The sequence below is a fragment of the Crocuta crocuta genome, unplaced genomic scaffold (assembly GCF_008692635.1).
Source record: "Crocuta crocuta isolate KB4526 unplaced genomic scaffold, BGI_CrCroc_1.0 scaffold130, whole genome shotgun sequence".
In the NCBI taxonomy this organism is placed as follows: Eukaryota; Metazoa; Chordata; class Mammalia; order Carnivora; family Hyaenidae; genus Crocuta; species Crocuta crocuta.
Window position 1 is genome coordinate 4,929,515 of NW_027527920.1, and position 10,530 is coordinate 4,940,044.

Sequence of the window (10,530 nt, forward strand, 5' to 3'; positions counted from 1 at the left end):
CATTTGGGCAAATATTGGACTTGGCCACGCTTGCTGTCCATATCAGGAACCCGATTGGCGCTATTGATTGACAGATGTGGGGACCAACTGTTTGGAAAGCTGAGCCCCCTCGGATCGGGGTAGGTGTTTCTGCAAACAGCCCTAATACTGGGCAAACAGGCCTGTTGGAAGAAGTGGTTGGCATGTTAGCAGAGCAAACCAAGCACTGAGCAAACAGCTTAAAAGAATGTGGCCACCTCCATGTAACCTCGACCGAGGTATTGATCCCACCGGAGGTGGGAGAGGACCTGCGCGGGGAACGGAGCGATCCGAACCCCAGCAGAATGTAAATGTTATCTTTAAGCTGCGGCTCTCGGGGCCCTAGTGGGCATCTGTTTGGAATCTGGCATCTTGCAAATCTTTAAATCTAGGTCAGGGCCTCGCGTGGGGTTTAATAACTTTTCAGAGACCTGGGGGCCCAGGACTGATTTCGTCCTTAAGTCCAACTGGGACTTTCCGTTCTTCCCAGAGTCAGCAGCCCCTGATGGAGCCTTCCTAGGCGCACGGCCTGAGCTAGAAAGCAGGCAAGTCTTCTGAACGTTAGTCAGAAGGCTACAGGGGAGAAGAAGGAAGTCGGAAATGAAGGTATTTTCTTTGATCCCCAGGGCTGTCCAGACATGAGAGCTGGTTGGTGGGAAGGATCCCAGAGTTGGTGCCAAGCAGCCTGGGCTTGCTGCAGCTGCTGGTCCCATTTGGCCGGCCATCCATCCGTCACCTCCTTGGGCCTTAGCTTCCTGCGTCTTCCAAGTGGGGGACACAGACCCGCTGGGCATATGCAAAGGCTCAGGCCAGGAAAGCTCACTCAGGACCGGAGTACACTCTGTAGCCAGAAAACACTGCGCCCATGTCAGGAGTCGGGCAGTGTGCTGGGCTGCCCCTCTGGGCCCAAGACCCTCTGAGGTTACCATGGGGCCATGGCGTGGACCACGGCCAAGTCTGTCGACTGGCGTTTCGGGCAAGTAATTGGACAAAAGATGCAGAGGGAAAGGACTCTGCGATGTTTGTGAATTCCTTGAGAAGTCAGAAAACCACGCTTGCGTCCCGTTGGGCATTTCTGTAAAAGAGCAGAGTGGCAGATTCTTGCTCCTCAGTGTTCCAAGGAGGTGAGAGGGGCTGTGGATCAGAGGTCACCACTAGTCTACAACTTCTCCTCGACAAAAGCCGCAGAAAAATAAGATCTTCTCCCCTGCCCTCCCGTTCCCTTCTCCAGCCTGGCCTGGTCCCCAGAGGTAGAGGACAAGGTAGAGGCCAGGAATAGGAAGTAGGCAGCGTGGCCCTTCATCCCCAAACAAGGAGACGGGCAAACCCATGCTGAGTGCTGGCCCATTGGGAAGACGGATCCTTATCTGCACCTGAGGCCCTGAGCAGCGAGTAATACCCCAGGGTATTACTTGGCACTGCATCGACGAGCGTACAGGGAGTGTGGAAACCATCTTGGGCCTCTCTGACTTCTGGCATCCTGGTTTCACAGTGATAAGAAGAAATCAAGAAGGCTGGGGCTCAGAGAAGGAGCATTCCCAATTTTAGTGGACCTTTCAACAGGCACGGGCTGGAAAGATGGAAGCTAAGTGGTCAAGGGCGTGGGCTACAGTCAAGTGCATGGGATAGAATCCCAGCTCTGCCACCTGCTAGCTGCGTGGCCACGGGCAAGTCACTTGAGCTCTTTGAGCTTCAACATCCCTCCCTGTAAAATGGATGCAATAATGTCCATAATTAACGTCACAGGAATGTTACATTAATGATCATGTCCATTAAGGACCCCATTGCAAGGGACTGTTATAAGGATGAAAGGGGCTACTGTGTCGTGGCCCTTCACCCGTGGTCAGCCCTCAGTAAATAGCAGGGACTCAGCACTGTCCCTGTGACATGGACAGGACAGACCCTAAAACAAGCTGTCATTGCCAGCACAAGACTGTGGGCAATGTCCCTTCCCCAATGAGGAAGTCCCCCAGCCTGACCCAGAAAACCTACCAGCATGGAGGTTTAACCACAAAGTAGAGAAACCCTATGTTTCTACAAGGGTGGCCGGTGAGAGCTTCTAGACTGACCTCCCGTTAGACACTTCAAGGCTTTCCGCTCCTACACACTTGACCCATCCGCAGGAAGCCTCTAACGGCAAAGCTCCCTGTCACAGAGATGCTCCATTACCCTCTGTTCATAGACAGGGCAGAGGAAGCCCCAAGAAAGGGAGGGACTTGCCCAAGAGTGTAGTGTTGGCCAGACAGCGAGCCAGCCTCTGAGAAAACAAGGAAATGGGCAGAGAGGAGGCTGGCTCTTCCCGGGCAGAACCACCTGACAGGTTATCAGGGAGAAGTGAAAGCCGGCCTTAAAACAGAAGGGGACGGTGGCCTTCGTCACCTCCACTCCCCAGAGTTATTCATTCATCAGGGCTCCTCGAATGCAACTGGAAACAAATAAGTCAATTGTACCTGTGTTGACACCCCTGCTCTCAGCAATAATTAACCCGCCCTCGATGAAATGACTGTCTCAGCCAAGTGTGTCTGAAAACGCTTTGCTTTGGGAACAGGGCAGAAAACACGAGAAGGCACTAACACAGGGCTAATCTACGTTAGTTAAAGAGAAATGAGTAGGGGGCGCCTGGGTGGCTCCATCGGTGAAGCATTCACCTCTCGATTTTGCGTGAGGTCAGGATCTCCCCGGTCGGTGGGTTCGAGCCCTGCATCCAGCTCCGTGCTGACAGTGTGGAGCTTGCTTGGGGTTCTCTCTGTCTCTCCCTCTCTCTCTGGCCCTCCCTCCCCCTCAAAATAAGCAAAGTTAAAAAAAGAAAAAGAAAGAAGAAAAAAAAGAAAAGGAGAGGGAACTCTATTTCCCCGATCCACACACCTAACATCTGAATAAAAACAGATGAGTTCCCCCCACTCCCACCCGCACCTACGGGAAAGGCTCTGAGCCATGATCCTGCATTTGGCCCGAGTCCACTGCGGCTGGTGTCTGGTGCCCCACGGAGCACAGGCAGAGCCCCTCCCTCCCAGCTCTCCCCTCAGCTCCAAGGGACCGAGAAGCTCGCTGTCAGGAACCAAAAAAGAGTAAAAGAGGGGAAACGTGTTCAATACACCCACTGCTGTTTTCAGGGCTCAGGGAGGGATGCCCTCGCTGGCCCAAAGGCAAGAAAATAGGGCACCTGGGCACCGCCGCCGCCTCCCCGGGTCCCTCTCCCCGTCTGGGGCAGGAGTGAGTGCCACAGCTGGTGGCCTAGGCATCCCAGGTGCAACGCGTGGGAGGTAGAAGGCCAGTGAGCATGAACTTGGTAAAGGGTTTCCTGGGGCCACGCTCAGCGTGGCTCAGAGTGTGCCTCTCAGCCTTCCTTAATCCACAGCAGGGCCCCGGAACCCAGACACCCCTTATCAAAGCACCTGATTGCCTCATCTGCTGAGACTACCCCCCCCCCCCCCCCTCCACTCCNTTCCTGGGGCAGAGGCATCCCCCACACCCGTCACCCTCCCACCGTGGCTGGAGATGCAGGGCTCAGGAAGGGGGACGCTGTCCCCTCCTGCATCCCCACTCACGCCATCGCTGTGCTCATACGTACCAACTGCTTATAGGAAAGTCAATGAGACTGCGTCCCCTGACGGCACGGTTAATTATTACAAGCCAGGAAAAGAGGGAGTCGTGGGCTGACCCCATCTACGGGGACCCGCGGTAGCTGGCCCTGTTTTGGAAACACTCAGGCTAGAGCAGTGTTTTCACCGGAGAAGCAGCAGCTAATGACAACGATCATGTGAACGGCACAGGCGACAGCAGTGTCGTCGCAGATGAATCACTGGGAGTGCTGAGGCCCGTTTCGGGAAGCTCCATTACCCATCCGCCCCGCAGAGGCGCCTCCACGCGGGGCCCCGATCAGCCCATGACGCTAAGATCACACAGTCCCCTCCTAAACCGCTGGGTCTCCCTCCAGACTTGACGTGTCCTCGGAACTTTGAACTGTGGAACAAGTAAGCAGGAAGACGCACCTCGCGGGCACGTGGCCTGCACAGTCCAGGAGGCCCCCCCTCGGAAGGTGCCCCCACGTGGTTTAATGCCACGCTGTCACTCTCTTGACATAACTTCCGGGCAGGGGGCCCCCGGCGCTTTCATTCTGCACAGGGACCTGCAAATCGTGTCACCAGTCTTGCACCAAACTCAAAACACAAGACGATGCTAAGAGAAATGAGACCCGGGAATCTATATGTCAATCCCCTTTGCCCTCATTTGAGTCAAAAGGCCCCATTCTTTTAAAATTCAGGGCAAGAGAAAGTCCGAGCTGCAGAATTTTTTTTTTTAGGAAAGGATTTTATTGTAAGAGAAAAACCCCCTTATGAGTAGGTCTGACCCAGTCCTCACCTCTCAACCAGCCAGCCCCTGCCAGAAAAGCACCTGTCTGATCTGCTGTATCTGTAACCCCAGGTCAGGGAGAGTCCCAGCTCAACTCTGAGACAGCAGAGGGGTGAGAGTCCTAGCTCCGGTTGGCTATCCCATAAAAGGAAATAGGACTGGGGAGGGTAAGGAAGGGGGGGCAAAGTCAGCCATGCCCACCTGCTTCTCAGTTGTTTGAAAATATTTGCCCAGAGAGGGCCTCTATGGCAAAAACGAATTTTTGAAACTCTGGATCAAACAAAGTTAATGTTCTGAACTGCAGGACTTGTCAGAACCTTTAAAGAGTTACAAGGAATTGTGACTCTCCCACACCGCACTTCCCAGCACTTCCCAGGCTCATTTGACTCCATTGATCTAATGAGGCAAATAATGAGTGATCCAGTCACTCAGAGGAGTGTTCTCCATCAGGCCCATCTAGAACTAAACTTCACCCATCTAGATCATTCCAAGGCTCTGGAAAGACCCTCACCCAATGTTCGCCTCATATACTGATCCACCCCACAAAGTCACATTTGCAGAAGTAAGGTCCATATTCTTAAAGAGAGCCCCTGGGGTGCCTGGGTGGTTCAGTCAGTTGAGCGTCCGACTTCAGGTCAGGTCAGATCTCATGGTGCATGGGTTCAAGCTCCGCATCAGGCTCTGTGTTAACAGCTCAGAGCCTGGAGCCTGCTTCTGGTTCTGTGTCTCCTTCTCTGCCCCTCCCCTGCTCATGCTCTCTCTCTCTCTCTCTCTCTCTCTCTCTCTCTCTGCCTCTCAAAAATAAATAAACATTAAAAAAAATTTTTTTAGAGAGCCCCTAAAATTCTACAACCTTCGGACCCCACAGAATGCACAGCCTCCTCTGTCTGCATCCATTCACAAATCTGGGGGCTCCACTCTTACCTCATGCCAAAGAGCTTAAAATGTTCACATTCTTGTTCCGTATAATTTAAAAACAACTCTAGGAATTGAGTCAGAGATGGAATAATGTCATTTGTTTAGTAGGCTTTTTTTCCTTAAGAATGGTCTTTTTTTAATGTTTACTTATTTATTTTTGAGAGAGAGGGTTAGCAGGGGAGGGGCGGAAAGAAGGAGACAGAGAATGCCAAGCAGGCTGGCACCGGGGAGCCTGACTCGGGGTTTGATCCCAGGAACTGTGAGATCATGACCTAATCGAAATCAAGGGTGGGATGCTTAACTGGCTGAACCACCCAGGTACCCCAAGTAGGCTTTTAATTAAACATGAATTAACGGGGCTCTCGGCCCCTGAGCACCAGGTCTATACCGCATAATGCATAGAAATGGTGTCGCACTTACCAGCCGCTACCATTCGAGGGATGCTACACGAGATTATGTTCACCGTCATTTCCACGCCAGAGGAAATGTCTATCCAGCGTCTAATTCAGACTAAAGAGAGACTGGGGTGGTGGGGGAGAGTCTGGGTTATGGAAATGGAACTTGGATTATTGTCGAGAAACACCAGGTTTCCTTGAACCAGGTTAACAAGGTGGTATCTAACGAGACCTGAGGGGCTGCTTTAATTTAGGACAAGATTGTTGTACAATTAGCTTATCAACTCTGTATATGTAAATGAAGGCTTTTAAAGTCCTTGAAAACGGCTCCCGCTCTTAAGTAATTGAACTGTTTCCCCTGGATGCTCTCTTCACTCTCCCCTGCTTGGACACTTCTTCCTTTAATTAAGCATAAATGTGCAAAGCGCTGTGCCCGAGAGTTGAAATAGGAGCCAGCTCCAGTCCCCGCCCTCCACCCGCCTCTGGACTAATCAGAAGTCGGCAACCTTGTTCCGAAAAGGGCGGGAGAGTAAATATTTTGAGCTCTGCAGACCATTTCTGTTCCAAGAACCCAACTCCGCCCTTCTTGCACAAAAGGGGGCAGAGACTGGACTCGAATGAAGGAATGCTAATAAACCTTTATTTCCCCAAACCTGCCCCCCCCCNGACTAGGTGAAGGTATAACTCTAGTTCTGTGCTAGCCACGTGCAGAGGGAGGGGAAGAAGCAATTGATCCCCAAGGGGGAAGACAGGCTCATGACACCATTGCCTTTTGGTTTAGCCCTTTAGGGTTCCCCAGCTGCCTTGTTCTTACCTGATTTTCCGTGTATCATTTCTTGTATCATTCACGGGGCTGGGCTAAAATGGTTGCAAACATCCTGCCTAGAAGATTCTGAGTCGCATCCAGTCGAATAAGGCTAACGCTGTCAAGAGGACAGCAGGTGCGCTTCCCCCGCCCCTCCCACCCCCCACCAGCTTCCTATCACCATTTCTTGTGTGGGAAGTCACCTTGCCTTTGAAGGGGGTGACGCAGTGTAATCTCCCGCACGCACCCACCGTACCCTCTGCCCTAACTCCTTCGTCGTTCTTCAAGATACTTTCTCTTTGCATTTCCAATATCCGAATGCCATGTAGTTTACTGCGACTTGTTTGCTCAAGGCTCAAGGCTGGGCGAAGAACAAAAGAGGCTGCGAGCGTTGGCGGGGCCTTGGCTATCACCTGCTCTCATCGGGAGCTTCGCAGCCTCCGGGACTGTCCCCTAAACAGGCTGTGGGCCAAGGTTACTTGAGATGCAGGGCTCTGAAGATCGGATGGGCGACAAGGCACTTTCTGAAAAGGCTCCCGATAGCTTATCTTTAACATCACCAAGAGCCGGGAAAATGATGATGCCCCGGCAATAACAGCAGGTAAACCAATTAGTCACCCAGGAAAATGGGTGGAGCTGATAACAGCAAGACCTAGAGATTTTTTCCAGTTAGAGGCCTCACCAAGAGATACATCCTAGGGGGATTCACCCCTGCATCAACTCCATTAGCCCCTCCCCAAAGTCTCTCCAAATTAAATGTGCGATCTACATATTACGTCTGCTACATGTAATCTACATGTGAGTGCAGCATACTGGCCGTGCCCGGGACCTTACCACCCCCAAGCTCCTGCTCTAGTGGTGCTCTTAGAGCCCCCCCCCCGCCCCAGCCTATTTCTGGCCTCCCAGTGCCCATGAATCCCCCCAACCTGCATGTGACTCCCCAGGAAGCTAGGGGAAGTCAAACCAGAGAACATGGCATCCAAAATGTAACTCTTCTCAGTATATCCAATGCCCTTAGCACCCGGAAGCACCCTGCCCCTCCCCTCCTAACCGGAACTGCAGTTTTTCTTGTCTGCAAATGAGAAACTATCTCTGAGCCGCCCTCCGGCCTCTCATCCAGCCCAGCTCCCGACTTAGGGGAGTCCCTCTGTCGTCTGAGCCTGGACAGGGTGACTGACATTCCGCAGAGAAATCTCCCTGCCTGGATTGCCCTCCTACTTCCTCTCCCCCTTCCCAGGGGTCGCCCAGCCTTTAAGCTCAGGCTCCAGGCTGCCTCTTCCAGGAAGCCTTCCCGTGTCACCCCGGCTCTTCCAGCCCCCCCCTCTCAGAGCCTCCACCCTGCTCACACATAGTCAAATTTTATCATACCCTGCCCAATCTCACAGTCTCTGCACTCCACATGCGTTCATTAGCTCTACCCAGAGAGTGTTTCACTTTTAACCCCCTAAGCTCATGGCGCAAGGCTAGACAAACAGCAGGCTATATAAACTGCTGGTGATGCTATAAATTCCAAGGATATAAAAAAAAGTGCAAGCCCGGCAGCTTCCTCTTTTAAAAGGAGACACAACCACAGTAGGAAACAATACCTGTGAGGCATCGCATAGTTGAAAAAGACTTGCCCCATTCATTATCTCCATTAATCAGCCACCCAGGGTGGTGGGCGGAATCTCTCCCACCATACAGACGTGGAAACGAGGGCCCAGGAGAGTCTTTGATTTGCCCGAGAGGAAAGCGAGTGAGCGGCAAGAGTCGCGATTTGAACTCAGGTCTTAGGACACGAAGCCCATTATATTGTTTCCCATCATATGGGTCCGTGAGCCTCAAAAGCTGAGAGAGGATTCAAGGGATGCCTGGCAGTTTTGCTACAGAGCAAACGGCAACCGTCGGGGAAAACATAATTTGTTTCCGCCGAGATGCAGGGACCAGAGAGATGGTTACGCTTCCACCAAGCCTGCAAGAAGCGGTGGGATTCAGACAAAAAGAGACGCAGGAGAGAACGGGTGCGTGAAGGGGAGCAAGCAAAAGGCATCTGAGGGAGTTGGAGGTGCGGGGGCAGCCGCTGGAGGAAGGGTAAGAAGAAGGCAGAGTCTGAGAATGATGATATAAGGCCAAACAATGAGGGAGTCTTGAACCTCAAGTGGGAGACTGTGCAGACAGTGGAAGCAGTGGAAGTGAGCCCCTCCCTCGGCCAGACCCCATGAGAGAACAGACCAGACGGGGAGGGGGAGACAATAAGAGTAAGTCAAGGTCGCTCCGAGCTCCCCAGTCAGAGCGACTGCTAAAACGTAGGTGTTGTTAATCGACACGGGGGTGGCGACAATTGCCACTGATTCGAGCCGGGAAGGAAATAGGCAGTATCACACAATGTCAAATTTAATAATATCCTGTCGCTGCGCACTATCTCATTATTCCACACATGTTCATTATCTCCCCAGATTGCGTGCTAGCTGGCGTTTGGAAACTGTGTCTTCTTTTTTAGCCTCTGAGGCTCCTCAAGGGTTGAGCAGATAGCAGGGGGGCCCAAGAAATACCAGGGGCTGTAAATTCAGTACCATAAACAGGGCCCGAACCCCAGGGTCAGTGCGGAGGTGTTTTCGAGAGGCAGATATCAACGCAGAATTTTCTTGAAGGTATTTTAGTGGCAGCAGCTAGATGTATCCAACAAAGCCCAACTACGAAACGCTGCCCCTTGAGGGAGAGAGCGTCCTGCCACTCAAGGTATCCAAGCAGAAACCAGACAATCATCAGAGGCTCTGCGGAAGGAATTCCTGCGTTGGGAGGGGAACCAGACAGAATCGCTCATACAAGCCCCGCGCCATCTCTCAGACGCTACGGTTCTAAAATGCTGTGAATTCGATCTCCCGTTTCCTTCGCATGTCCCATTCAGAAATAGCCAGACTGACTTAAAAAAAGAAACCTCCATGCCTCTTTCTATTTCTTTCAAGCCCTTCAAATGTCAAGTTCCAGACCACTGTTCTGCCTTGCCGGGTGGATACCAAACCCATGAGTGCTGGGTTAAAAAAGGATGCCTGGCGTGGCCAGAGGAGGGGCCTGACTTCATGCATTCCCAACGCACGTCTATTTTTACAGCCATGAGCCACATCGCCTCTCCTCGCTGTTCACATCAATATCACACAGGGCCGCTGACACAGGGCCATCTGTCCCCGCAGACGTGTTCTTTTGGGAGGGGAGGCAGAGAGAACCGGAGAGAAATAGATATGCGTCTTTGCTCTGAGTCTGAAAATTGATTTGAGATGTGATAGCACCCAGGCTTGAGCCGGCCAGAGACGCCTTTTGCCAATCCACATTGGGAATAGAGCATCTCATTTCTTTTTTCAACTCCTTCTGAAGTTTCGCTCAGTCTGTCAGTCCACCCACACACTTATTCATTCATTCACTCCCTCATTCATTTGCCTGAGGCGTGCCAGCTCTGGGCCCCCATATCCGTTCACTGTGCCGGACTCTTCTGGAAGCTCCTGATGCAAGAGGGCATGGAGGTGGGAAGGGGGCCCCTGAAATGGGAGGCCCTGCACTGAGGCAGTAGATGAGGCCAGACACTGGAGCCAGTGAAGGAAGGGTATCTTGTGTGCTGGAGCAAAACCAAAGGAATGGCCAGCAAAGTTGAGGCGCGAGGTCAATGCCGCTATGGACCCCCAGAACCTGGCCTGAGCCAGCTCTTCTGGAAGACTCCCACACTTTAGGGGAGGAGATGTAGGGATTGATCTAAAGGGCCACACTGGGAACCCGGCCATCTGGGGCTTGATAAAGGCTTTGGTTCCCAAAGTCTTTGACGGCCCTCTACTTTCCCGTCTCCTTCCTTTGGTGACACACCCACTTCTCCTTGGATGTGCTGCTCCCCATTCCTCTTGGTCGGGGTGGACCTCCCCATCACGCGACTCCACCTTCCCTAGGTAACGGTGCGGTCCAGGCCCAGCCAATCAGATCACCCCTCTGAAAGAGACGGCCGTGATTAATTCAGGGAGGTGCACATGATTCTGGCATGGCCCCCTAGGGACCGTGCGAGGGCTTTTCTGCCAGAGC